This window comes from Euprymna scolopes, chromosome 43, assembly GCF_053919585.1.
Source record: "Euprymna scolopes isolate OS-2025 chromosome 43, ASM5391958v1, whole genome shotgun sequence".
In the NCBI taxonomy this organism is placed as follows: domain Eukaryota; kingdom Metazoa; phylum Mollusca; class Cephalopoda; order Sepiida; family Sepiolidae; genus Euprymna; species Euprymna scolopes.
The window spans coordinates 53538888-53565991 of record NC_136524.1 but is presented as its reverse complement, the minus strand read 5'-3'; positions in this window follow the sequence as shown (position 1 = coordinate 53565991).

Below are 27104 nucleotides of genomic sequence, written 5' to 3'. Positions count from 1 at the left end.
GGAATAAATCAGACAATTCTGAAGAACAAATGCCATAATAATATTTGTAGAAAAGACTGAGAGCAGCAACATGACGTCTATGAGAAAGAGGTGGCAGTAAAGAAGAAGCTATTAGATATTAACTTATATGTTTTCAAAAATTAATTGTATATCATATTACTAGGTAAAAAAATTTTTTTCTCTCTAAACCTTACGTGTTTTATTCTTACGGCTATAAGGGACAGTTCAATATTCACTGAGACATCTTGAATTAGATAGTCATTGGTTTCGTTTTCATTTTTGTGTAAGAAATTATGCAATGCTTCTTTCATTAATGCGAAAAAAATTAACTGATTTCTACGATATCAGCAATTGATGGAAGAAGCGGAAAAATGGAAAGAAGTATATTTAAAATGTTTCTTCATTATTTCTCTTTTGTTTTATTGTATTTCATAATTTTACAACTTCCTTTCAGTTCTCTGGCAAGTTCTGCGTATTTGTTTCGTTTTTCCGTCTCTAGTCCCAGGCAAGGAGTTAATGATGTATGCTAAATCTAATATATAAACTAGCAGGCTGGTGGGCGTTGCCCACTCGTAATATACGCATAAATTTGATATTATAATTCATGCAGATTACATAATTTTTATTATAGAGACAATTTTTATCGATTATTATATTGAACCTAATATATGGTACTGTGATCAAAACTGAACCAATCTATATCCACCAATATATAGTTTTGTAATTTCATTTCATACTCCTTTGAACTCATTCCATTTGTGATTTTTTCCAAGGAATTCTGCCTTTGGGATCATTTTGGACCAATTGGAACTTACCTGTTGGATTGGCAGTTTTTAATTCGATCGTGTTTGGATTTTACAATTCTTGGATTTTTTACCCTTCACTGGGCTATCCATTCATGTGAAATCTTTTTATCATTTTTCTTTTACCTCCTATTCCCCTTACCTCACCCTTTTTTTTAACCAAGTAAGATCTGTGACTTACTTGTGGTTTCATTAAATACTTTTACATGCAAAATCCGATCCCGCATTTTGCTAATTCCTGCCCTCTGACGAGAAAGAGAGTATTTTTTGAAACTCCGTGGATTAAGGACTATCCACTTATCTTGTGCTTCCTTTTTAAAATTAGATATGTTTTTAACTCTTTTTCAAGATGTTTTTTAACATGTTTTATTAATCATTTGTTCATATATATATATATATATATATATATATATATATATATGCAATTTTCTTATCAGTTAATTCAAATTGGGGATGGGGCATCCTACCAGATGCTAGACATTCATCCGCTATTTTATACATTCCTATCAAGAAATATCTTAACGATTTTAACCGTCCCTTTAAGTGCAATTATTTGAATCTCTCTTGCACTTGATTCATCGGATATATTTGCCAGGTAACTTTTTGAAATTCTCTTTCATGAGTTCAGTTGTTCCTATAATTACTGCAATGACAGAGATCTTCCTACGATTCAAATTTCTTTTCATCTTATTCAGAGCACGGACATACGTATGGCAGTTGTATGAAAATATCAAGCTGTGTGCGAAATGACGTCACAGTAAGGAAAAAGAAAAAGAATATAAAGAGGAGAGAGGGAACGTTAGAGAAGGCGATCATTTTTAGAGACATGAGTGACGTCACAGTCATAATGAGAAGTCATGTGTGGTGGGAAAATGAGGAATAAAGATCTTTTCATAACACCTGAAACAGGAGTTGAAGTTCTTTCCACTTTGTCTTCTTTGCGACTGAGTCTACAATGTGTGAGTCCTGGGTGTTTACATGTTAACGTGTGTGTAATGTTACACATGTTGCCCATAAGACCTTGATATTTCGTTATCGTTTCCTTCTATGCACAACAATAGCAGTAATGTTATGAATTGGAACAGTATGCCCTGTATTTAAGAATTCAGGTGACAGGTCATCTCCCTCTCAGTGCAGACCAATAAGTCTCCTGTGTGTCATGAGTAAGTTGCTGGAATCCATATTAAATAAAGAAGTAGTCAACCACCTCAGAAAAATAACCTTCTTAGTGACATGCAATACGGTTTCCATTCTGCTAGATCTACAGTGGATGTGCTAATGGTTATATCTCATAGGATTAGTGAATCTTTCGTGGAACACGTACATCAAATCTGTTGCCAAGGTCGCTGGAAAAATGGTGGGATCCTTCTACCACTCCAGTAGATATCTCACTGCTGATGCAATTCTCTATTTATATAAAAACCAAGTACATCCAAGGATGGAGTACTGCTGCTATATCTGGTCAGGAGCTGCTAAAAACAGCCTATCCTGCACTGACAGAGTACAAAATAGACCGTAGCCTAGTGGGGGATGCCCTTTTCTCTTTCCTGCAATCTCTCTCCCACAGAAGGGATGTTGCGAGCCTGTCGTTGTTTTATCGTTACTTCCATGAGAAGTGCTTGACTGAGCTCCAATCTCTGGTCCTCCCCTTGCCAATCTTTCACAAAAAATACCCATCTAGCTGAAACCACTGTAAGTAATTTTCCCCACTCTTTATCTGTGCCTAAATCAAAACATAGATTCCATGAACAAAGTTTCTTTCTTAGAAGTGCACGCCTGTGGAACTCTCTCCCGTTTGCCTGTTTCCCACCTGAATACAACTTGGATGTCTTCAAGTCCAACATAAACAAGTTTCTGTTGAACCACCCCCTTAAGTAAGACACTTTATCAAATCTCCATTACTAGCGATTACTACGATATTATCCCATTGATTACTGTACACGCAATAACCCTTATCCTCGAGTGGCCTCTGGGCCTTGATAAGTGGTGACTTCTTTGTAACAAAACAAAAAATACGCTGAGGACATCTTGAAGGCTGCTGCAAAGAAGATGGGTTCTCTCTATTGAGTTAGAAGGCGACTCACATCTGAGAGTATCCCGTATCTCTACAAAGCCACCATTTGCCCATGCATGGAGTATTATTGCCACATCTGGGCTGGTGCATCTACCGCAAGTTTCTCCGTCTTGGACAGGGTCCAAAGAAGAGGCTCTAAGTTCCACACTGTCAACTAAGTTTAACCCACTGTCCCATCAGCGCAGTGTGGCATCCCTGTCCCTGTTTTACAAATATTTTAATGGAATGTGCTCTGATGAACTCATTGCACTTGTGGCCCTGTTTTTTACTAGTCTGGAAGTGCTGTTCTTCTGGTGCTTTACCCTTCCAAAAGAAGGTGTATCCTGACCCAATTTCAGATATCTGATCTTCACCAGATAATCATGTCTTGCTGAAAGCTGCTACACCGATGTTGAACATTGTTAGTTCTCTTGAGACAAGAGCTGTTCTTCTCTCTGGATGGTCAGTGTCTCTTGCATTCATCAGGGTACGCATGTTCCAAGCACCTACTTGGAGGTGCAATTGACATATATTATTATTATTATTTGTTTTGCGAATACACTTACGATGCGTCACTGGGCACAGCAACCCAATGACTGAGAGTAGTGACCACCGATTTTAGCTCACCTTTTATAGGGCCCTCCCCAGTTGGGGTGAGTAGTGGTGCTCCTAAAAAGGCCTGCTCAGACACAGGTGCAGAACCGAGTTCCTGTGGAGAAGTGGCCATCACATGCCTGCCACCAAAATGCAGGTCTGGGCTGAGAGCTTCCAGCTACATCATGCCTACTCCCACCCCCCTTATCCCATCGCCACTAGAAGGAGGAAAGGAAAGGAAAAGTTTGTAGAAGTAGTAGTATTTGGACTGAAAAAGTCGTTGGCGTGACATTGTTTAGGATGGACAACACTTTGCCAGAGTGAAACCCACAAACTATGGCCCCCATACTTTCTTTCCACAGCACTCATGTGTGACGTACAAGATTCTAGTGCGAGGTTACATCGGTCTGCTGATGACATTGAAATAAGTTTCACCTTACAGCCAGACGACTGGCATGGTTTTGTATCTGAGTGTCCTTCTTCTAGCCTTCGCCTCTTTAGAATAACTCTACAAGGCAGCAGGGGTATGGGGTCTGATTATACCGTCAACTACTTGGTCACTTGCATGCATTCTGTAAAGCAACGGGGTGGGGACCACGAGAAGGTAGCATGCAAGCAGTTAAGACGCAGAAGCTGTAGATTATATAGGCCTAAGACAAGCTTAACCACCTATTATGCATGTAATCCAATCACCCCATCCATTAGTGAAACTAAAGATAAAATGGTAAATGTGTATTGGTTTTAAGCTACAAACAAATTTAAAATGTATAGATCACCAACACAAGTGTATTTTTTTGTTCAATAAAATATATCACATGCATTTTTACAGTTATCTAAAGAAAAATAACTCTATAGTAAAATATTTAGTGACTTTAAAAGAATCAGAATAGAGAATTATATCCGAATTGAGAATTGAAAACAAGAACAAATTTAACCCTAACCCTAACCCAAAGAAATGTATTTTTTGTTTTATTAGCACAACAGCTGAAAGGCCTGACATATAAAATCAACAGTAGGTCCTTTGATATGACAGGGGCGCAAACGAAATGAATGTTTCTGTTTAAAGCACAATTGCAGCATGACACTTTACTTTTGCATTTTAAACTTTAATTCAAGCCATTATGTAAAAATAATTTTATAAAATCAGCAGTAGGTTCTCTACAGTGCAATGTAGACTAAAGTATAGACTAAGTCATTGCGGGGAGGCATATAAAGCTTCTTCCCGGTGCACCACAATGGGTTCCCAATTAGAGCAGGTAATCAATTGGCTTGAATGAAAAAAATGATCGATTTCATCGATTTCGATGAAAATAAAAATATGGGAGTGTGAAATATTTGTTGATCATCATTCAATCCCGGGCAACGTCGAGTCTCCTTGCTAGCTGAGAAATATTCTCCAAATTTCAGTATGTTTGGGTATTTTAGAGGATTTTAGGGAGCATTCCTATTTGAAAATAATATAGATATTTCAAATTTGCATTGAATTTATTCCATAGTCATTAACTGAACTATATTCTCTGAATTTCAAGCCCTTAAGACCACTTAATCTTAAATTTAGACATTTACTAGAATCAAAATAATGTAAAGGATTTTGATCAAAATTGGACTAAGGATTCTAAACATACGGTTTATTATATTTAAACGATAATAAACGGTTTATTATATTTAAACGATAATAAACCGTATGTTTAGAATCCTTCTATCTTGAATTAATCTTTGTATGGTTAGATAAAAAGTGGTGCAAAACTGTTTTGCTTGATCATATTGTTTAGATGTACGACCGCCGAGGACAGCCTGAATTCTTCTCTTATTTTTTAAGGATTTAATTATGTTAAGTATTCGTCCAGTGATACCATATGATCTGATTTTCCTGAGAAGACCATCGTGCCATACCCTGTCAAAAGTCTTAGATATATCTAGGGCTACTGCTCTATCCTCCTCTGCTTTGCCCAGTGTATGGTATATACATTCAGAGATTACAGTTAGGAGCCAATTTTAATTTTTGTGTCAATATTTTTACGTATTGTAATTTACAATTGGAAAGTTACTTTTTCTTTTCTTTTTTAATATTATTATTATTATTAGTAGTAGTAGTAGTAGTAGTAGTAGTAGTAGTAGTAGTAGTAGTATCTTCGCTACAGGGATGTCTGCAAGCGTGACATGAAGGCTCTCTCGGTGGACAGGAATACATGGGAAGCCTCTGCAGCTGACAGAACTGCCTGGAGGAAAATGATACGTCAGGGGATTATCATCAGCGAGAGGACCCTCCATGTTGAAAATGCTGCAAAGAGAGCTAGGAGAAGAGCGAGTGTACAGGCGGAACAGCCGGACGAAGTGGCAAATTGCATAACAACCTTCGTATGTCAAGGCTGTGGCAGACTATGCAAATCAAGAATTGGTCTCTACAGTCACACAAAAGGATGCAAACAGGCAACATCTTAATACGGCGCTGATCCATAGTCGTTTCGACTGATGGATGCCACATACTAGTAGTAGTAGTAGTAGTAGTAGTAGTATTTATTTTTTTTATTTTTTTCGAAAGGATTTTTAAAATTCTACCCTAACCAAACTCTTTCTATGTTTAATGTTTCTTTTTTTTTAAATTCCATTTTCACCCCAAACAAAGCACATTGCCACTTTGATGTAGGGGGCTATTATCAGGGATATAAGTTGCAGGGATACTATGTAGGGAGTTGAGTAGCAAAATGTCTGTTCACATTACGCTTGAACTTCTGCATGTCAGTACAGTTGGGAAAGCAGGAACCTGGAAGAGTGTTCCAAATTCTAGCAGTTCTGGGGAAGAAACTATTAGAGTAGAAGGCTTTCTTACATCTAGGGATCTCTACTGTGTAGGGGTGGGATTTTGCGGCTTGTTGAGTGTGTTGGGGGTAATTATGTCGAGGGGATACAAGGGCTTCCACCATTAAAATACTTTTAGAACAGGCAGAGGGATGCAATATTTCGTCGGTGGGACAGAGGCTGAAGCTTAGATGACAGTGCAGGACTTATAAGGTTGGCAACTCTCTTTTGAACCCTGTCCAGGAGTGAGAGACAAGCAGCAGATGCACCAATCCAAATGTGACAACAATACTCCATACATGGGCGAATGGTGGACTTATAGAGGTACAGGATACTTTCAGGCATAAGTAACTTTCTAGCATGGTAGAGAGAGCCCACTTTTCTTGCAGCGACCCTTGGAAATGCCTTCAATGTATTTGTTCCAACTCATGTTCCCTATGAATGTTAAGCCGAGGAGTTTAAACAAAGTACTTTCAAGTAATGTATCATTAGCCGTAACTATTGGTAGTTGAGAAAGTTTCTTGTAATTATTGAAGGAAACAAGTTTAGTCTTGGCAGCATGGAATGTGACCATCCATTTTTGTCCCCATTCCACTACAGATTAGAGGTCTTCCTCTAGTGTTTCTGCCAGTGTCTTAGATATGTGTTCATTTGTTTTCCCCTCATGCCTGCTATAGAGCATGGTGTCATCAGCAAATATACCCATCTTAGAGATAATTTTATTAGGGAGACCATTTATGAATATTAGGAATAATAAAGGTCCAAGGATCGACCCCTGAGGTACACCTGCATTTATATTATATTGTTTAGATGTACAACCGTCGAGGACAGCCTGGATTCTTCTCTAATTTTATAAGGATTTTATCATGTTAAGTATTCGCCCAGTGATACTGTATGATCTTATTTTCCTGAGAAGACCATCATGCCATACCCTATCAAAAGCATTAGATATATCTAGGGCTACTGCTCTACCCTCCCCTGTTTTGTCCAATGTTACACTGTAACTCAGCTCTACTGGGGACGGTAGAGATGAGTGACGTAATGAGATATAAAAAAAAAGAAATTTCTCAGGTTCCTTAACAATGTGTAGATATGGAAAGGGAAATCTGTTTCGAAGACAACAATAAAATGAAACGAAACCACATAGGAATGAAAAATTAACAAACTTTTATTTATTTTAAAATAAATAAAAGTTAATACAAGAAAAGAAAAATATATATATATATATCTCAGTGAAATAGTCTTATGTCATTCAAATTTTACTGAAAGAAAAATATATAACCAACATGTAACAGTCCATATTCATATCAAAGAAAAAAGTTCGCCTGCTCTTTTTGAGTTATATGAGAGAGATGCAAGAGAGAGATGAAAAGTTTTGGATGGATAACTCACAAATTTAAAATGTGTCCTTTTGTTTTTAGATTTCTTTCCTTTATTTATATTCAATCACCTTCCTTCGTTGTTTATAATTGTTATGCATGCGCATTGTTCGCTCCGAATCCGTGTTTCTGAAGCTCATATGAAATCACTGGTCTGTCATTAGTATTTCCGTATTCTTTCGATTTTTCACCCAGCTATATCGTCGTTGGATTTATTCTTGTCTTGCTTAATAGCTTGACGGTTCGTATTTCCTATCATCCAATGTCGTCATCAATTACAACAGTATGTAATGATTCCTCTTGCTTTGCTTATCCTCTCCCCTCCTCCTCACTAATGTTTTCATTAGGTGCACACGCACGAGAGTTGGTCGCCACACATTAGCTATTGTAGCTTTCGCCGTTGCCATTGTCTTTGCCTTTTGCTATCCCCACTTTCACTGCCTTCGCCACCTCCAACTTTCACTCCTCAGCACAAAGCTTCAATTGATCTTTTCAGTTCCCTCTCTTTGTATACGGTCTATCTCTATATATATGATTTATCTCTCTATATATACAGTCTATCTCTGTATATCTTTCTTTCCGGTTTATAGATTCTCTCTATCTTTTCTCTCCCCTCTCTCTCTCGTCTATAAGCATTCTTTTCTCTTTCCTCTTCTGCCTTTCATTCATAGGATCTCCTTCTCCTCTCTCTCTCTCTCTCTCTCTCTCTTCTTCTCCTATTCAGAGGTCTTCTCTTTTTCCTCCCATTTTGTTTACATAATGAAGCAAGCAGATGACAAAAATAAGATAAGGCAGATATGTTTTCTATCATACAAGTATATGGTATATACATTCAGAGATTACAGTTAGGATATCTGCTGTAGAATGGGCTTGCCTAAATCCATATTGTTGGTCGGTCAGAAGGTGATGGACTAGAGCTTGGTTAATTATAGACTCAAATATTTTGGCAAAAAGCAGGAGGAGGCTAATGGGGCGATAATTTAATGGTTCAGGTCTTTCGGAAGAATTCTTGTAAACTGGTACCGCAGAAGTATTTTTCCAACAGTCAGGAAAGAAGATTCATTAAAGCATTTATTGTATAGTTCGAAAAGGACTGGAGTAACCTCAGTGGAGCATTTTTTTAATAGCACAGCCAGGGGATGAGATAGTGTCTACATGCTTTTGAGGTGTCTTTTTTTTTTTTTTTTCTTTTTTTTTAATTCAATTTTCACCCCAAACAAGGCACAGTGCCACTTTGAAGCAGGGGGCTACTATCAGGGACTTAATTAGCGGGGTCATTATGAACGGAGATGAGTAGAAAGATGTTTGTTAACATTACACTTGAACTTCTGCATGTCATTGCAGTTGGGAAAGCAGAATCCCGGAAGGGAGTTCCAAAGACCCGCAGTTCTCGGGAAGAAACTATTGGAGTAAAAGGCTTTCTTGCACCTAGGGATCTCTAGTGTAAAGAGATGAGACTTAGTAGCTTGTCGGGTTTGTCGGGGGTAGTTACGTCGGGGAGGTACAAGTGTTTGCAGTTCGTCAGAGCACTCACCATTGAAGTATTTGTAGAACAGGCAGAGGGATGCAACATCTCGTCGATGGGACAGAGGCTGAAGCCTAGATGACAGTTCAGGACCTATCAGGTTGGCGACTCTCTTTTGAACCCTGTCCAGGAGCGAGAGACAAGAAGCAGATGCACCAGCCCAGATGTGACAACAGTACTCCATACATGGGCGAATGGTTGCCTTATAGAGGTATAGGATACTGTCAGGCATAAGTAGTTTTCTAGCACGGTAGAGGGAGCCAACCTTCCTTGCAGCAGCCTTGGCAATGCTCTCAATGTATCTATTCCAGTTCATATTCCCTGTAAACGTTAGGCCGAGGAGTTTAAAAGAAGTACTTTCAGGTAATGTGTTCTTGGCCATTGCTATTGGTGGTAGAGAAGGTTTCTTGTAGTTATTGAAGGAAACAAGCTTAGTCTTAGCAGCATTGAATGTGACCAACCATTTTTGTCCCCATTCCACTACGGATTGGAGGTCATCCTCTAGTGTTTCTGCCATTTCCTTGGATATGTGTTCATTTGTTTTCCCCTCATATCTGTTATAGAGAGTGGTGTCATCGGCAAATATACCCATCTCCGAAACAATATTATCAGGGAGGTCGTTTATGAATATCAGGAATAATAGAGGTCCAAGGATAGACCCCTGAGGTACTCCCGCATTTATGTCGTATTGTTTGGATGTACGACCGTCGAGGACAACTTTGATTTTTCTATTACTTAAGAAGGATTTAATTACATTATGAATTCTTCCAGTGATTCCATATGATCTAATTTCCCTTAGAAGACCATCGTGCCATACCCTGTCTAGGTTTTTTTTATGATATTATGCACCTGAGAATGAGAAATTTTCAGATCATTTAGTGTGGCGTCTCTCCGCAAAGTAAAGTCAGGGAGGGAGTGGTTTGCTGGGTCCATTGTAGAGTTTGAGGAAAATCGACTGGCAAGCATTTTAGGCTGCTCGGTTGCCATGCAAACAACCTCATGATTGTTGGATAGTGGAGGAATTGTTGATTATCCATTATTTACTACACTGTTGTAGATTTTCCAGAAATCACGGGTGCTTCGATGTGTTTCCTGGTGGTTTCGGTATATTCTCTCTTAGCTGTCGCTATTTCTTTTTTACTTCTAGCATTTGTCATCGGCCTTTTGCATATTTAAAAAAAATTTACGGTTTTCAAATTGTAAATTTTTTGGCCATTTTGTGGACTTACTCTGGATTCTCCATTAAAGTGCTAAAATCTTCTAGGCATCTATTAATTATAAGTACACGGATTATTTAGAATAGGGCGGCTAACAATTTATATATTCTTTTAAACACGTATAAAACTGAACTTTTGTGTTAAGTTCTTTCTTTCATTTTTTGCATATAGTGGCCATTTGCTTTTTGTTTTTTTTGTAAGTTATTTTTTAAAATTATTGCGTACTAATAATGAATATGTCAAGAATATAAATAAATCAATATTTGAATAGTTAAAATAAAATGTAATTATGTTTATGCATAGAAACATTGCATTGGAAAATATAGGGAATTAAGCACAATGTCTAAAGGGAGACAAACAACACGACAGAACTATTCTTTTAAAAAACTAAGGGAAATAATTTATGTAACATTATATTGCAGTTATTTCCCTTTCATGAATAATAATTTAAAAAAAAATTAATTAGGAATATTTCTGAAAAACACAAGGAAATACTTTTTCAAATAAATATTTATAGTGTCAAGATATTCAGTTGGAAGCATTAATGGATTATAAATATTAAAATAATTGAAAATTAGAAAACTTTCTAGGATAAGATTCATTATTCAAATTTTTAAATTTTCGGAATTATAAGGCATTGATGAAAAAGCAAACAAACAAAGAACAAACAAACAAACAAACAAACAAACAAACAAACAAACAAACAAACAAGAAAAGTGCGTTTTATGTGGGTGCACTTGTAGCACTATCAGAATTTTTGTAGGAATTTTTGACACCCCTAACACGAAACTGCGAATACAATATAAAAATCTCGTAATTTCTCTGTTAAAAGTGGGTTATTTATTTTCTTTATGGATTATACTTCCAAAATAAACTATTACAGTTGTTTTAAAAGTAATAAAAATATTTTAATTTTTTTTTTAAAACAGTAATGAATTTTCCGAACTCAATATTTTTCAATTTTTAAACTCAATATTTTTAAATTTTTAAATTTTAAAAATCTATCAAAATTTTTCTATTGATTCTATTTTTACGATATTTTCAGGGTCAATGTGAAATTTTATGTTCTTTCCAATAAACCGAATATAATATTTTAGACAAACGTTTTTTTTTTTATTCACGGTCCCCCCCCCCCATCCCAATTTTTAAGTGTCTATTACAAAGTAAATACTTAATTTAGACCCGGATAAGTACATAATTATTTACTCACAAATTGAAGAGAAAAGGTCAATACATAATATATTCAAATTTAAAAAAAAACGGACATCATGTTCTTGTAGAATTTTACCTGTAAAGTTTGAAGTTTAAAACCTTTTTTTAAACCACGTTATTTGTTTTTTCTTTTTTCTTTTTTTTTTTTTAATGGAACCTTGGTCCTTGCTCCTTTAATTGAAAAAAAAATTAGGGCTTGAATTACATTTTTCGAGGAGTTATAAGCTTGGAAAGACAGGGGGTCGAATAATTCACGCCTCCAATTTTGTAAATGTCTAATAATAATTAATTTCGACTCGGATAAGTACATAATTATTTACTCACAAATTGAAGAGAAAAGGTCAATACATAATATATTCAAATTTAAAAAAAAAACGGACATCGTGTTCTCGTCGAATTTTACCTGTAAAGTCCGAAGTTTAAAACCTTTTTAAAAAAAAAACACGTTTTTTCTTTTTTTTTTTTTTTTTTTTTAATGAAATCTTGGTCCTTGCTCCTTTAATTGAAAAAAAAAATTAGGGCTTGAATTGCATTTTTCGAGGAGTTATAAGCTTGGAAAGATGGGGTGGAATTATTCGCTATTTTCACAAAAAATTCTGATACTGCACTTGTTATCTCGGCCGTTGCTACATTAAAATTGTCGTCATGCTGGTCTTTTGAAGGGACAAGTAATTAATTCTGGAAACATTCATAGATTAGATATATTACAAAGAAATTAGGAATAGTTGCAAAATTTCTAGCAGTGTCAGAAATTTCGTGAAAACTATTGAATAATTCCACCCGCTCTCTTTCGAAGCTTATAACTCCTCGAAAAATGTAATTCAAGCCCTATTTTTTTTTCAATTAAAGGAGCAAGGGCCAAGGTTTCATTAAAAAAAAAATAATAAAATAAACAAACAACGTGTTTTTTTTTAAGGTTTAAAACTTCGGATTTTACAGGTAAATTTCTAAAAATCACCACTTTTTTTGTTTTAAATGTGAATATATTATTCATTGATCTTTTATCTTCAATTTGTGATATATAAAACTTTGGTACATGAATTAATTATTTACTTTTTAATAGACACTTGAAAATGGGGGGGGCGTGAATTAAAAAAAAAAAAACCTTTGTCTAAAATATTATATTCGGTTTATTGGAAAGAGCATAAAATTTCACATTGACCCTGAAAATATCGTAAAAATAGAATCAATAAAAAAATTTTGATAGATTTTTAAAGTTTAAAAATTGAAAAATATTGAGTTCGTAAAATTCATTACTGTTTTTAAAAAAAAAATATTCCTATTACTTTTAAAACAACTTTAATAGTTTATTTTGGAAGTATAATCCATAAAGAAAATAAACAACCCATTTTTAAAAGAGAAATTACAAGTTTATTTTATATTTTATTTGCAGTTTCGTGTTAGAGGTGTCAAAAATTCCTACAAAAATTCTGATACACCTAAAGAGGCGCTCCAAATGTAATGCCTCTTATTTTTTTCTATTTCGTCCAATAAATCAGAAGGGATTGAAAATTGCATTGTAATGACGACTAAACTGATGCATTCATAACCTAAACATTTCATTTCTCTGTTACAGATATTGACGGTGTGAGATTTTAAGAAAGTAATCCCTGTCATGGACGTGCGTCGGAAGCAGAGCTGTGTCATTCCTGGTAAAAGTGCATTGAGAATAGTGGTGACTATGTCAGCACCATTGACAATAAATTCTTAAGCACAAAGGGTCGCTCGCTTTAATCGTAGTACTTTCAACTTTTTTAGTTAAAAAATAGGTGGCTTTATTATTGAAATGCTGTTGTGTGTGTGTGTGTGTGTGTGTGTGTGTGTGTGTGCGTGCGTGCGCGCGTGCGCGCGTGCGCGCGCGTGTGTTTGTGTTTACTGAGGAGAGGGAAGAATATAAAAGAACTATCGAACTATAATAACACAATATCCGAAAAAAAAAAAAATGGAATTTCAAGATAATCATTTTAAATATTTTAGCTTTTGAAATGGGAAATAATTTTTCTATATATTATATTACATTAACAAAAAAATAATCATACACCTCCGGACCATGAAACGGTAATATGTATACAAGGATTTTTGTGAGGAGACAAATAAATAGGGATTCCTTGGCTATTTGGTGCAGATCAAAGTTTGAGACGATTTAAAAGGAAAATTTAACCATAATCCACAGTAGTACTTTCTATAGAGCTAAATTTTCTCCACATTAGAAACCAGTTTTGTGCCTAACACTGCCTTCGTGGATAGGGATGTAGTTAGGGACACGCTTCTTGACCACCAAAAATGGATATTAAATTGCTGCTAATTATTGCAGACAGACCATTACCTCAGAAATGAACGATACGGGCGTCCCTCCCCCTCTCTTTTAATATTTTCAGTACTGCAGCCTCTTTTTATAAAATTTGCATAAGGTAATTTATGCAGCAACTCTTGGTGAATATTTGTTTCTTTTCCTTCTTTAAATAAGCCAACTTGAATTTCAAGAAAGAATCTGGTTATTTGATTTTTCTCTTTAATTTAATAATTTTGTCGTTGTCAACAATGTTATGTGAAAAAAAAAAAAAAAAAGGCAGCAGAAAAATACGATTTTAGTGAAATACTCGAGTTTCATTGATTAACTATTTAAATATGATTGGTTGTTGAGATACAAATTCCATAAATCGGAAACAGTCGCTCCAGGAGCCGAACACCCTTTGATTTTGTTTTCGGTAGAATAATTATGAAAATACGAACAAAAATGTCCATCAATAGAAAAGGAGACAAATTAAAATATTTAAAGGAAGATAAACCTAATATTAAATGCAAGGAATCATCTTTTCTCAAAGGAAAACAATTCAGGTAAGATTTGCTTAGCGATATTAAAATATGAGACTTAGAGATATGAAATATTTGTACCGTTGTATCACCCCAATCACAACAACAACAACAACAACAACAACTCTCTTCCTAATCTACATTAAGGATCTTCCAAATCACATCCTTTTATCATTTGTAGACATTTATGCTGATGACACTATCATTTATGATAGCACATCTAAGACAGTAAACGACCAAGTTCTCTACGATTCTCTCTCCTCTGATCTTGAGCACGTGGTACAATGGGGAAAGGAGTGGTTGGTTACTTTTAATGCATCTAAAACCAAGCTTCTCTCTTTACATCATCAACACTCTGATCCACATCTGGCATCAATTGAAATGAATGGCTTTCGTCTTCAGGAGGCCTCAAGTTTTGACAAGCTTCTGAGCTTGACCATTACTCCTGATCTTAAATGGAACACGTACATCAAATCTGTTGCCAAGGCCGCTGGAAAAATGGTCGGATCTTTCTATCGATCCAGTAGATATCTCACTGCTGATGCAACTCTATGTATATAAGAGCCAGGTACGTCCAAGGATGGAATACTGTTGCCACATCTGGGCAGGAGCTGCTAGAAAGGACTTGTCCTGCCTTAATAGAGTTAAAAATAGACTTTGTAGCCTCGTAGGAGATGTCCTTTTCTCTTCCCTGCAACCTCTATCTCACAGAAGAGACGTTGCGAGTTTGTCTCTGATGTATCGTTATTTTCATGGAAAGTGTTCGACTGAGCTTCAGTCTATGGTCCCCCCTCGCCAAACTTTCACAAGAAACACTCATCTAGCTGAAAACGCTATCAATAATTCCCCCACTCTTTATCTGCGCCTAAACCTAAACGTAGATTCCATGAACAAAGCTTTTTTCTTAGAACTGCACGCCTGTAGAATTGTCTTCCGTTTTCCTGCTTTTCAGCTGACTACAATATGGTTGTCTTCAAGTCTAACGTAAACAAGTTCTTGATGAGCCGTTCCATATAAGTTAACAAATTTACCGAATTTTCATTACTAATGATTACTAATGATTGTCCAATTTCTACTGTACACTCTTTAACCCTTATCCTTGAGTGGCCTCTTGGCCTTGATAATGTGGTGATGCCTGTGTAAAAAAAATATATATATATATATATTTCCGTACCATTCTGGCTTTTAAGAACAGTTAATTAAATTTTTTATGTTGAGCCCTACGTCAGATTGTAAGATAGGTAAACCACTTATAATCGCCTAAAACAGGTAAAATTAGTCACGGCTAAAAAAAATAGGAAAACAATCAAGTAGTAGTTGTTTCTAAAACGAATTAAAATCTATTAAAAATTAATTATTCTTGAGCAACTTTTTTTTTCAGAAAGATAAAAGCTTGAATTTTATATGAAAACCAAAATAATAAAGAACTTTTTCTACCATTTTTAATGGAATTTAAAATTTTCCAAAACCACACAATTCACCGCCATTTTTTGTCTCGATTGATAAAACATTAAAATATTTGTGAATAATTTTTTTTTTTTTTTATCTAAATAAGATTTAGGATGATTTGCTATAAGAATATGCAAAAATATTCAGGAATCACTCTCTTGGAGATATTTAAAAGTTTATTGGAGGTGTTTATAATCTTATTGGAGATATTTAAAAGTTTATTAGATATATTTAAAATTCATTGTGAACATTTTATTGGATATTGCCCAGTCATAAAATATGCTTACACATATTTAATTCATACAGATTTCGTAGTTATTATTAAACAGTCCGTTCTCTATTGAATGTTTTAGAGGCTTGCCTTTTTTCTGTTGTTCTAGGCCTTTGGGCCGGGATCAAAGTGTCTGTGGCCACAGACATTTCCCATCGGCAGAGGAAAAACTTAAAACCTCTGCTCGATTACAAACAGATAGAGGGGAAAGATGTAAATATCCCCTCAAATTTCCCGGACGCCCCACTCCAAATAATTTTTGTCAGAACTCCAGAGGCCTGCAAGACCATCTTGTGGACAAGGCTGCAGGCCGCTGAAGGGGCGTTTCCAGGAATTGAACTGGTGAAAAAAAATGACCCTTCTCTTGATGAACTGTCAAAACAATGCAAGGGAAGGGTCCCCGTGTTGGTCCATCCGTCACTCTAGAGGGCCATAAAATTAATTTATCCTTTGGACGTCGGCGGCATTGCGAGAGAAGGTCAGGATAGGAAAAACCTGACCACCTTGAGCATGGCACATAACGTCGGCGTCCTCTCCCCAGCTGACTTCGGAGCTGAGTGTGACACACCCTAAGGTAGGTACCATGGCTTTGAATTTGGCTAGTTTGAATGCGAGGGGCTTGAGATCACCAGGCCGGGTGGCTCGCCTCCGGCACGACCTCTTGTCCCTGGGAGTGGATGTGGCTGCGATTCAGGAGACGCATTTCGTTTCCTCTGTGGACTGTCAGGTGCTGGCCAGAGATTTTGAGGTTTTCTCAGCATATGGCAGCCCGCGGGGGAAGGGAGTTTCTGTGCTGGTTAAACGTACCCTGTCGGCGACGGTCGACGTTGTCCATAGAGATGCGGTGGGCAGTCTGGTTGTGGCCGATGTTGCCGTAAAAGATTCTGTGTTTCGGGTGATCGCGGTTCATGCCTGACCTTTAACCAGCTCCCATTTCCCACCTCTCGGGAGCTGGTCCCCTTTTTCCCTTCCCCCTCCCTTCACTCCTCACATTAAAAATTGGCCTTGTGCCTAATTTGCTCGGTGGGGGAGCAAATAAATACCATCTGTTCCGGCAGATACTGCAAGCAAAGACCAGATGTGGGGGCAACCCCACATACCTGACCTTTAACCAGCTCCCATTCCCACCTCTCGGGAGCTGGTCCCCTTTTTCCCTTCTCCTTCCCTTCACTCCTCACATTAAAAATTGGCCTTGTGCCTAATTTGCTCGGTGGGGGAGCAAATAAATACCATCTGTTCCGGCAGATACTGCAAGCAAAGACCATATGTGGGGGTAACCCCACATATCAGACCTTGGTCAACGTAGGGATCACCCTACAGACCAACAGTTACTACCCAGCTCCCATTTCCCACCTCTCGGGAGCTGGTCCCCCATTCCCTCCCCCTCCCTCTCTCTCCACAAAAAACGGCCTTGTGCCTAATTTGCTCAGTGGGGAAGCAAATAAATACCATCTGTTCCGGCAGATACTGCAAGCAAAGACCATATGTGGGGGCAAACCCACATATAAGACCTTGGTCAATGTAGGGGAAACCCTTCATACCAATTGTCACTATCCAGCTCCCCTACTCCCCGGGGAGTTGGTCCCCATTTCCCCTTCACTCCTCACATTAAAAATCGGCCTTGTGCCTAATTTGCTCGGTGGGGGAGCAAATAAATACCAATCCCACATATAAGACCTTGGTCAATGTAGGGGAAACCCTTCATACCAATTGTCACTATCCAGCTCCCCTACTCCCCGGGGAGTTGGTCCCCATTTCCTCTTCACTCCTCACATTAAAAATCGGCCTTGTGCCTAATTTGCTCGGTGGGGGAGCCAATAAACACCCTGTTGTTCTTGGCCTTTGGGCCAGGATCAAAGTGTAGTATCTGTTCTGCAGATGCTGCACTTAAGATAATTTGTACCAGTCAATGGACGGGAAGCCCTCAACCAGATGTAAAAGCTCGATAAAATCAAATAAGAGATAGAGCTTATAACACCAGACTATCCATTCACGTGTAATCACCTTTTTATTCACCATATTCCCTCTGCTTCACTTTTTGTTATCAAGTAAGATCTTTGACTTACTTGCAGTTTCATCAAATACTTTTGTATGCAAAATCCGATCCCGCATTTTGCTAATTCCTACCCTCTGATGAGAAGGAAAGTATTTCTTCGAAACTCAGCGGATTAAGGACTATCCACTTATCAAGTGTTTTCTTTTCAGATTAAATATGTTTTTAAGTCATTTCAAAGTGTTTTTTAACATTTTTATTAACTATTTGCTCATATATATATTTAGTAATGTGATTGATAATTTAAAATTCAAATTAGAATTAAAAATTAAAACTTTGTTTCATAAGAAGGAACAACAACAAAGGCAATAATTTGTACGATCGTTTCGGAAAACAATGTTTTTATTGTGATAGATATTAAGCCACGGACAATAATTTTGACATATAGTTTTTTTTTAAACAAAGTCTCCTCATCAGCAAAAGTATTGGGTGGGATTTTTTATATGTAAAAGACACCATAAATAAACCTAACAATTTTTAAGTAAGACAGATGTATCTGGAAAAAAAAAGAAAAAATTAAAATAAAAAAGAAAATATTTACTTGATAAGACAAGTAATATGGGTTGAGAATAAAAAATAGAATAAAATTATAGATCTGAAATTTGGTTTAAATATAAGGTCATAATAATATGTTTTTAATAAAAGTTAAGATTATACATATATATATATATATACATACATGCATATATACATATATATATATACATATATACATATATATATATATATATATATATGTATATATATATATATATATATATATATATATATATATAAATATTTATCTTTTAATTGTTCGCCTTTTGAAAACCATAATTATCGTCAAAGCATTCATTTGGATGTTGATTGTAGCTTATAAATGTACGAAATGTTGAATTTTCAAAAAGAACGCCATTAAATATTTTTTAGCGGTTAGAATATGTTAGCAAACGCCTAATTTAAAATTAAGCAAACATTTAAAAAAAAAAGCGGGGGGGGAGATACTCTTATTTTGCTAATTAAATTATCAAAGGGAGATAATTAGTGTTTATTCTATTTAGATTATAAAATATTATATTTTGAACTTATTGAATATAGTATTTTTAATACTTTATTTATTTATTTATTGAAATTAATAAATATAGTATAGGTTAAACTTAAATATATATTTAAATAATGTACAATAACGGTAAATATATCATATAAACCAGGAGATAAATTCTGTGCACTATGTACAAAAGAGACCCTAAAAATTTTGGAATATGAAGATATAAAAAATGCAACCACCCTATTAAATTCAAGACAGGAACTAATCTTCACATGCAGTCATAAACGTTGGTTTAAATTTAATAAATATAAACCACCTTAAATCATTAAAAATTACTTATTAGTAAAAATAGATTACAATTTTTTTTGTTTTTTTGTAATAAATTAAGTTAGACTAATTATCCCCCTTGCACCCTTTAATTAAAGAAAATATGACTAATTATCCTCCTTGCATTATGTAATTATACAAATAACATTAACTTACAATTTCTTTCGAATTATAAACCGTGGCGTCTTTAAATCAAAAGTATGCTAACGGAAATAAATTATTGCACGGGCGTCCTTTTTGAAAATTTATCATTCGATCAGGTGAAAAGCTATAACAAACATTTATATGAGTACTTTAACCATAGTTCCTGATTTCAAAAGGCGAAAAATTAAAAGGTAAATATTTGTACCTATATTTTTATGTATATATCTGTATATCTATGTATATGTATATATGTGTCATTTTTTCATATATATGCATGTATATATTTGTGTATGTATGTATGTATAATATTGTACTTAAACCAAATTTATATTTTACTCTATTTCTTTTCTATCTCTAACCCATATTAATTTTCTTATCAATTTTAAATCCAGACCTTTATTTTAATTTTTTCCAGATACATCTGCCTTACTTTTAATGCTAGGTTTATTTATGGTGTCTTTTAAATTTAATAAAAAACCCTTCACAATTTGCTGATGAGGAAACCTTGTTTATTAAAAAACTATATGTAATAATTATTGTCCGTAACTTGATGTCTACCACAATAAAAACACTGTTTTCCGAAACGATCGTACAAATAATTGATTTTGTTGTTGTTCCTTCTTATGAAACGGATTTTTAATTTAATTATAATTTGATTTTTAAATTTTAAATTATCAATCACATTACTAAATATATATATATATATATATATATATATATATATATATATATATAGTGTTAGGCATGTGTGTTACATACATACACACATACATACATACATACATACATACATACATACATACATACATACATACATACATAGATGGTGATTGGTGATTGTCACTTCTTGACAGAAGAAGACTATCTTTCTCTTGCTTTATTATTGATTATTCATTCATTTTCATGTACTTTTTTATTTATTTTATTTGAATTTTTTAATTTGTTTTTGTTTGTTACTTTTTGTTATTTTTTATTATATATATATATATATATATATATATATATATATATATATATATATATACATTTATACACACATACATATATATACATGTGGAGATGTGATCAAGATGCATCAATTTCTATCTACTGTGGGAACGAAGGTGACTCTTCAGACTATCCTTGCTCTTACACAGTTTGCTGCAAAGGTCACACTTAAGCTGAAATTGAGGAATGCCAACTGGTGCTGCTCTACTGTGAACGCTCATATGACGCTTCAGGCCTCCACTCGATTTACAGACCACAGAGCAAACAGAACATCTGTGCCCCACAGTGTTTTCCCCATCAAAGAAAGATTGATCTCCATGTGATCGCTTGTGGCTAGCTAGGCCAGCTCCGGATAAAGTCATTTTACCGCATAAATTACAGATGTGGTTCTGCATGAAAGCCTCCGACAGACCTGATAGATCTGACAGATTTTTCTTCCAGATATCACGCTTCATTTTTGCATGCTCATATTTTTTCTTCTCTAAGCTATCACAACCATGATAGACCAAGGAGTACCACTTTTTACGATCATTAGAAGCACTTTCCCAACTGAACACGTCAATACCAAGAGCTTTAAGATTATCTTTGATGTTATCCCTAAAGCGTTTCCTAGGTTTATGTTGTGGACGCTTTCCTTGTGTAATTTCACCATGGAACAGATGCTTTGGCAATCTCTCGTTGTCCATCCTTATCAGATGTCCAGCCCACCTCATCTGATTGCGTATGATCAACTTCTCGATACAAGGTACATCAGCTCGCATGAGAAAATCCATATCAGATATAAAAGAGCTTCACCTGATGCCCAGAATGTGTCTCAGGAATTTCTGGTGCACTCTCTCCATTTTTATGTGCCTACCATAAGTTGTCCAGGCCTCAGAAGCGTAAAGCAAGGATGGTAAAATACAAGATTGATAGACACTGATCTTTGTATGAAGAGTTATACCCCTGTCAGATCACACTCGCCACCAAAAGCCTTAGTGGCACGCTGTATCCTATATCCTATAGTTGACCTTAGCATCTAGGGTTCCGTCTCTGGCAAGAGTACTACCCAAATACACAAATGTGTCAACCACGGCAAGTCTCTGGTTGTTGACAAAAATATTTGGTTCCACATGCAAACCACCGGGTTGAGGTGTGAACATGACCTTAGTCTTCTAAAGATTAATAGTAAGCCTAAAAGACGCACAGGCCCCTGAAAACAAATCCATGATACCCTGCATATCCCTCTGACTATGGGCTATGAGATTGGCATAATCCACATAAAGCAATTCACGAACAAGGTGCTGAAAGGTTCTTGTAGAAGCATGAAAACGACGAAGATCAAAGACCTTACCTGTGGTTCTGAAACGCAAATAAACCTCCAGAAAACATTCCCTAAAGGCATAGGAATGCATAGTTGCAAAATAAATAGAAAAAGTGTAGGTGCTGGGATATCACCCTGCTTCACACCATTGTCAACCGGGATGGGTTCCGACAGGCATCCGTTGAAGTTCAGGCGAACCTTCATATTAGTGTGGAGCTCCCTGAGTAATCATAGAAATTGAGGTTGGCATCCCAACTTCCCCAGAATTATTCATAGGGCATTTCTGTTCACCATATCAAAAGCTTTAGTCAAATCAACAAAAACCTGATAAAGTGGAACACAGTGTTCAGTACATTTCTCCTGCAACTGCCGAGGAGAAAAGATCATGTCCATGGTTCCTCTGCCTGGATGAAAGCCACTTTGGTTTTCTGGAATAATGGATGGACAAATATACTTTAACAATCTATTGAGTAGAACTCTGGAAAATACTTTGCCAACTGCTTCCAATAAATAAAAATACATACATACACACATACACACATACATACATACATACATACATACATACATACATACATGATGGCAGCAAACTCGTTCTCGAGTATTGTCATTACTTAATACATTTCTGGCTTAAATGTCTCAAATGAGCGCCACTAACAGCACGTGCCAGACGGTCACTTCTATGAACTTTCTACTGTCCTGCACATCTGCTGATGACCAGGTCCAGGCTGTGGTGCCCTGAACACCTGCTAGACCAGACCTTGGATGTTCCAGAGTCTTAATTTTCCATTGACGCCCATATCCACATCAGTCCTCATTGAGTGTCCGTTTGCTATTTTAGGCTAAAGCCAGCCTTTTTGTTATCGAGATACACACTAATTGCAAAATGTATATTCCATTGCATATCAAGTAATGCCTGAGCTTGAAGCTTTTTATAGTGAGGAAAGACTTTGCACTGAGACAATCTCACTCTCTGAACAACTGCCACATTGAACCAAAAAGAAGAGCAAGTCAACATCATTGGATGCAGCAGTTGCCGCAGGTTTTATATCAAGGTTTTCCTTCTCCTAGAGAGGTTGTCTTCACCACAGCTTACGGAGCCCTCTCCACCCATCATGCCATTTGATCCATGACTGAGACTTAGGTTGCTGGGCACCAGAGCATATTCCATATGCCGGTGGGTCATGTATGGTGCAGCTTACATGGCCTAATCTCCTCTGGAGGTTTCTGTCAGGGTTACCTCACCATTAACCTTTGGTTAAATAACCTTGGCCCACAAGGAAGTAGAGGTCCAGTTATATGGCGCAAGACACTCGCCATTCATCAGAGCCCCGTCTGCGTGGCAGTTGTCACAACGTGCACGTGGGGTTGATTTATCTGGGAGAAGCACAGTATGACGCTAAGACATCTGTGTGCTTTTAACACACATCCACACTAGACCTTCACCACTACATACATAAATACATACATACATACATACATACATACATACATACAATTAAACAGATTTTTGTCCTTTATTTATAGATGGTCTGAACTTAAACAAATTACATTTAACCACATTCTGTATTTGATTATGATTATCCAGATTATTAATAGTAATTGCATAACATGGTTCAAGGTACAGACGTAATAACATATATCAGCTTTATCACTGTGCTACTCCACCACATAATGCTGTGTATTAGCATGGACTCTTCCTGCTCATGCTGCAAAAGTCGACGTCGATCTCAATAGGGTATGCAGGACAATTACTGGCAACCTAAAATCTACCAACCTGCCATCTGCTTATGGGTTATCTGGAATCGCTTTGTCACATATAGGTTGAGAGGCAATAGCAAAGACAGAATGTGACAAACAGAGCAACGCCGATTGCCAGCCCCTATTTGGACACCAAGAGGTGCCACGGTTAAGCATGGAATTTCTTGAGTTAATCTACTTTCTTGGGCAATGCCCGGACATGGGCCGGTTAGTTTAAAATATAATTGCATTCATTTATCATTCTGCTTTTTGACCCAGGAGGTTTGGTATGGGTGAATGCTATAATTCCTGTGCAAATGAATTTATAAATTTTAATGTGTGTGTGTGTGTGTTTTAGAAAAATTAAATAAGAACCAGCACACCATATATTTATATTACAAATACAACAATGATTTGATAAACATCTAAAATCGAATACAATTTCAGTTAGACTTAATAAACATTTTTTTTCTTTTTAATAGAAGAGATATCTAATTTATTACCATTAACCACACTGTTCTCAAATGCAATGCAAGGGACACAACTCGGGCATCAAAATGTTAAAAATCTAGATTATTTCGATAATTTCCCCCTTAATTATAATTTATGAAAATTATTTTGCCCTAATCATGCTATTATGTTATATTTGGGTTCCTTGTTATTTAATTATTTAATTCCCCATCCTATTAGACATCGAATAAAGTCCATTATATAAATCTTTAATTTACATGAAAACTAACCATGGTTACATATTATAATCAATAGTATTTCTATGTGAACATTTCTATATTCATCTTATTCATATATATAGTTTTTTTTCTTTTTCTGTCAAGTATAAACTCTGGATATACTTAGTTTCAGCCCACGAATCATTGGGTGTAAATACCTTTTGAAGAATACATTACAGCCTATTATTGTTCTTATTATTATTAGCATTATTAATAGTAATCTCATTATATAGTTCTCGTTTTTTGTTTTTTGCTTTTTTGGTCTCGTATAAATATAACTTATTTATATTGCTTTAATCAACACTGAAAATATCTTCTGTAATAATATTTAAATTATTATTTCAACATAACTAATATTTATTTTTCCTATTATTCATTTCTTTTTTAATCTTTTTCTGTGTAAATCAGTTGGTCTATATACATTGGAACTTCTTCAGTTAATCTACTTTATTGGGCAACGCTGAGATACGGGTAGGCTAGTTTAAAATATAATATTCATTCATTAATCGTAGTGTAGTAAATGCACCAACGAGGCGTCAATTCAAAATAAAAATGTGTAAACGTTGAGTCATTGTAGTCTTTTCTATCTAGATTTCTAGCTTCCTTCCACAAAAAAAGAAAAGAAAGGAAATAGTGTCATATAGGCTTCGTATAGGTCGCACAAGGATTACACATTCCTACTTGCTTGAAAACAAACAACAGCCATTATGTCATGCATGCTAGACTACATACACAATCAAACACATTCTTATGAAATGTATTGATCTGGGTCCTATACGAGAAACGTTTTACAGAGCAAGTACAATGAAGGAACTTAAAACAAAAAATAAAAATAAAATGTATTTTTAAAAAACAGTTGGTCTATCTACAAACATATAATGGTCTAAAAATATATAAATCTAACTTAATATTATTGTCATTTTTTTTTTGTTTTGTTTGATGGAGAGTAGTAGACAATGCATTGTGGATGTGTTGTCGGCAGCTCCAATAACTCCCGCTTCTCCGAATTTGTCTATCAGTCCTTGTTTAGAACGAGTGATTTTTCTGACAAATGAAGAAGAAAAAGCTGTATTCTAGGTCAGCAGTATTTTTGCGTGGGCAGTCGTCTGAGATGTCGGAAATTTTCTGTTTCTATTTTTATCCTTGTAACCATGTCACTAATAAGGGTGCTGGAAGTAAACGTTTTACTGTGCTGATAGTCAGGATCAGAACCTTGGACTAACCACTAAGAAGGCCGTCCTATCAGCAGGTGCAAAGTACTGAGTCTGCTGTATTGAATGGATTCTAGACCATGCAGTAGCTTCTGGTGGGGCTTTTCGATGCCATATTAGTGGGTAATTATTACAGTTTTACCTTATCATAGTCTAAAAAAATTTTTTTTTCAATATTTGTTGTCAGAGACATTGAGCTTCAAAACGATACCAATCTCGTGAGGATCCACTGCATATGTCGAAAGTTTTTGGCACACATACACACACATTTTGCCCTTTATGTATAGAGATAACACAATTATTTCATCACGTTTCGTACTATTTTGCATAAGTATCCAGAGCTCTAATAATAGCTAATTTTCTTTCACAACAAAAATGCTATAAGTGCCAAGTAGGGAAAAACATGAACGAACAAAAACAATTTCATAAATATTGGAAAACCAGGAGGGTAACTGATTTCAAGTTAGCAGCAAATAGTGTTTGATCAGATTAAACTTCATCAATAATATAACTTCCAGTGAGAGTTTCAATTTTCAAATTTTATTTATTTATTAAACTGTTAGGTAAAGGTAGAGAATAGTTAACAAAAACGTTTCTCTTCATGTTAAGGGTGGCTTTCTAAATAATAACGTTATTATTTCAGTACGATCAGTAAACTGCAAATTATTTAGAAAGCCACCCTTGTTGAAGAGGGGTGAGAGGCAAAAAGCGGTGAAAGGTGCCAATCGTCTGTACAACTAATAAAGTAGGCGAAGAGGTAACGGCAAATAATAAAGACGGATAACAAACACAGATGATCGGTTAAAGATGACGTGTATCGTATTTTATTTTTACCAAGAAAAAACGTAAGATAAATGACAAATCAATTCAGGATCAGCCAGAGTGAGAACTGGCGCCTCGTAAGGTTCAGATTCTTGAGTCCTTGAAGTAAGAAGTGGTGTCCGGACTTCAGTGAGAACTGGTATGGGTAGTTGGACGTTGGTGGGCACTGGGAAGCCACTGGAGTGAGCTGGAGGCGCTACAGGAGTAAACTGAAGTCGCTGGAATCTGCAGGCGTGAACTGAAAGCCACAGGAGTAAGCTACAGAGCAGCTGGAGTCGCTGGAAGCTGCAGGAATGAGCTGAAGTCGCTGGAGTAAGCCTGAGTCGCTATAAGTGAGACGGAGTCAAAGCAGATTCAGGAATTCACGATTTCATCTAGAATTTTTATTCACATTATTATGCATATATATTTATTATGAAATAATTATTAAATAAAACGTTATTATTATTATTATTATTATTATTATTATTATTATTATTATTATTATTATTTTATTTTAATTTTTTTTTTTTTCGGTGCTTCTACAGAATTTAAATCTAACCAAACCGACTTTTTCGAAACTAAAACTAAGGGATTTAGCCCTATTTTTAACTAGGGGAATGGGAGCTCAGCTTGCACTTCTAAAACGGTGCTAATTTGCAATTGT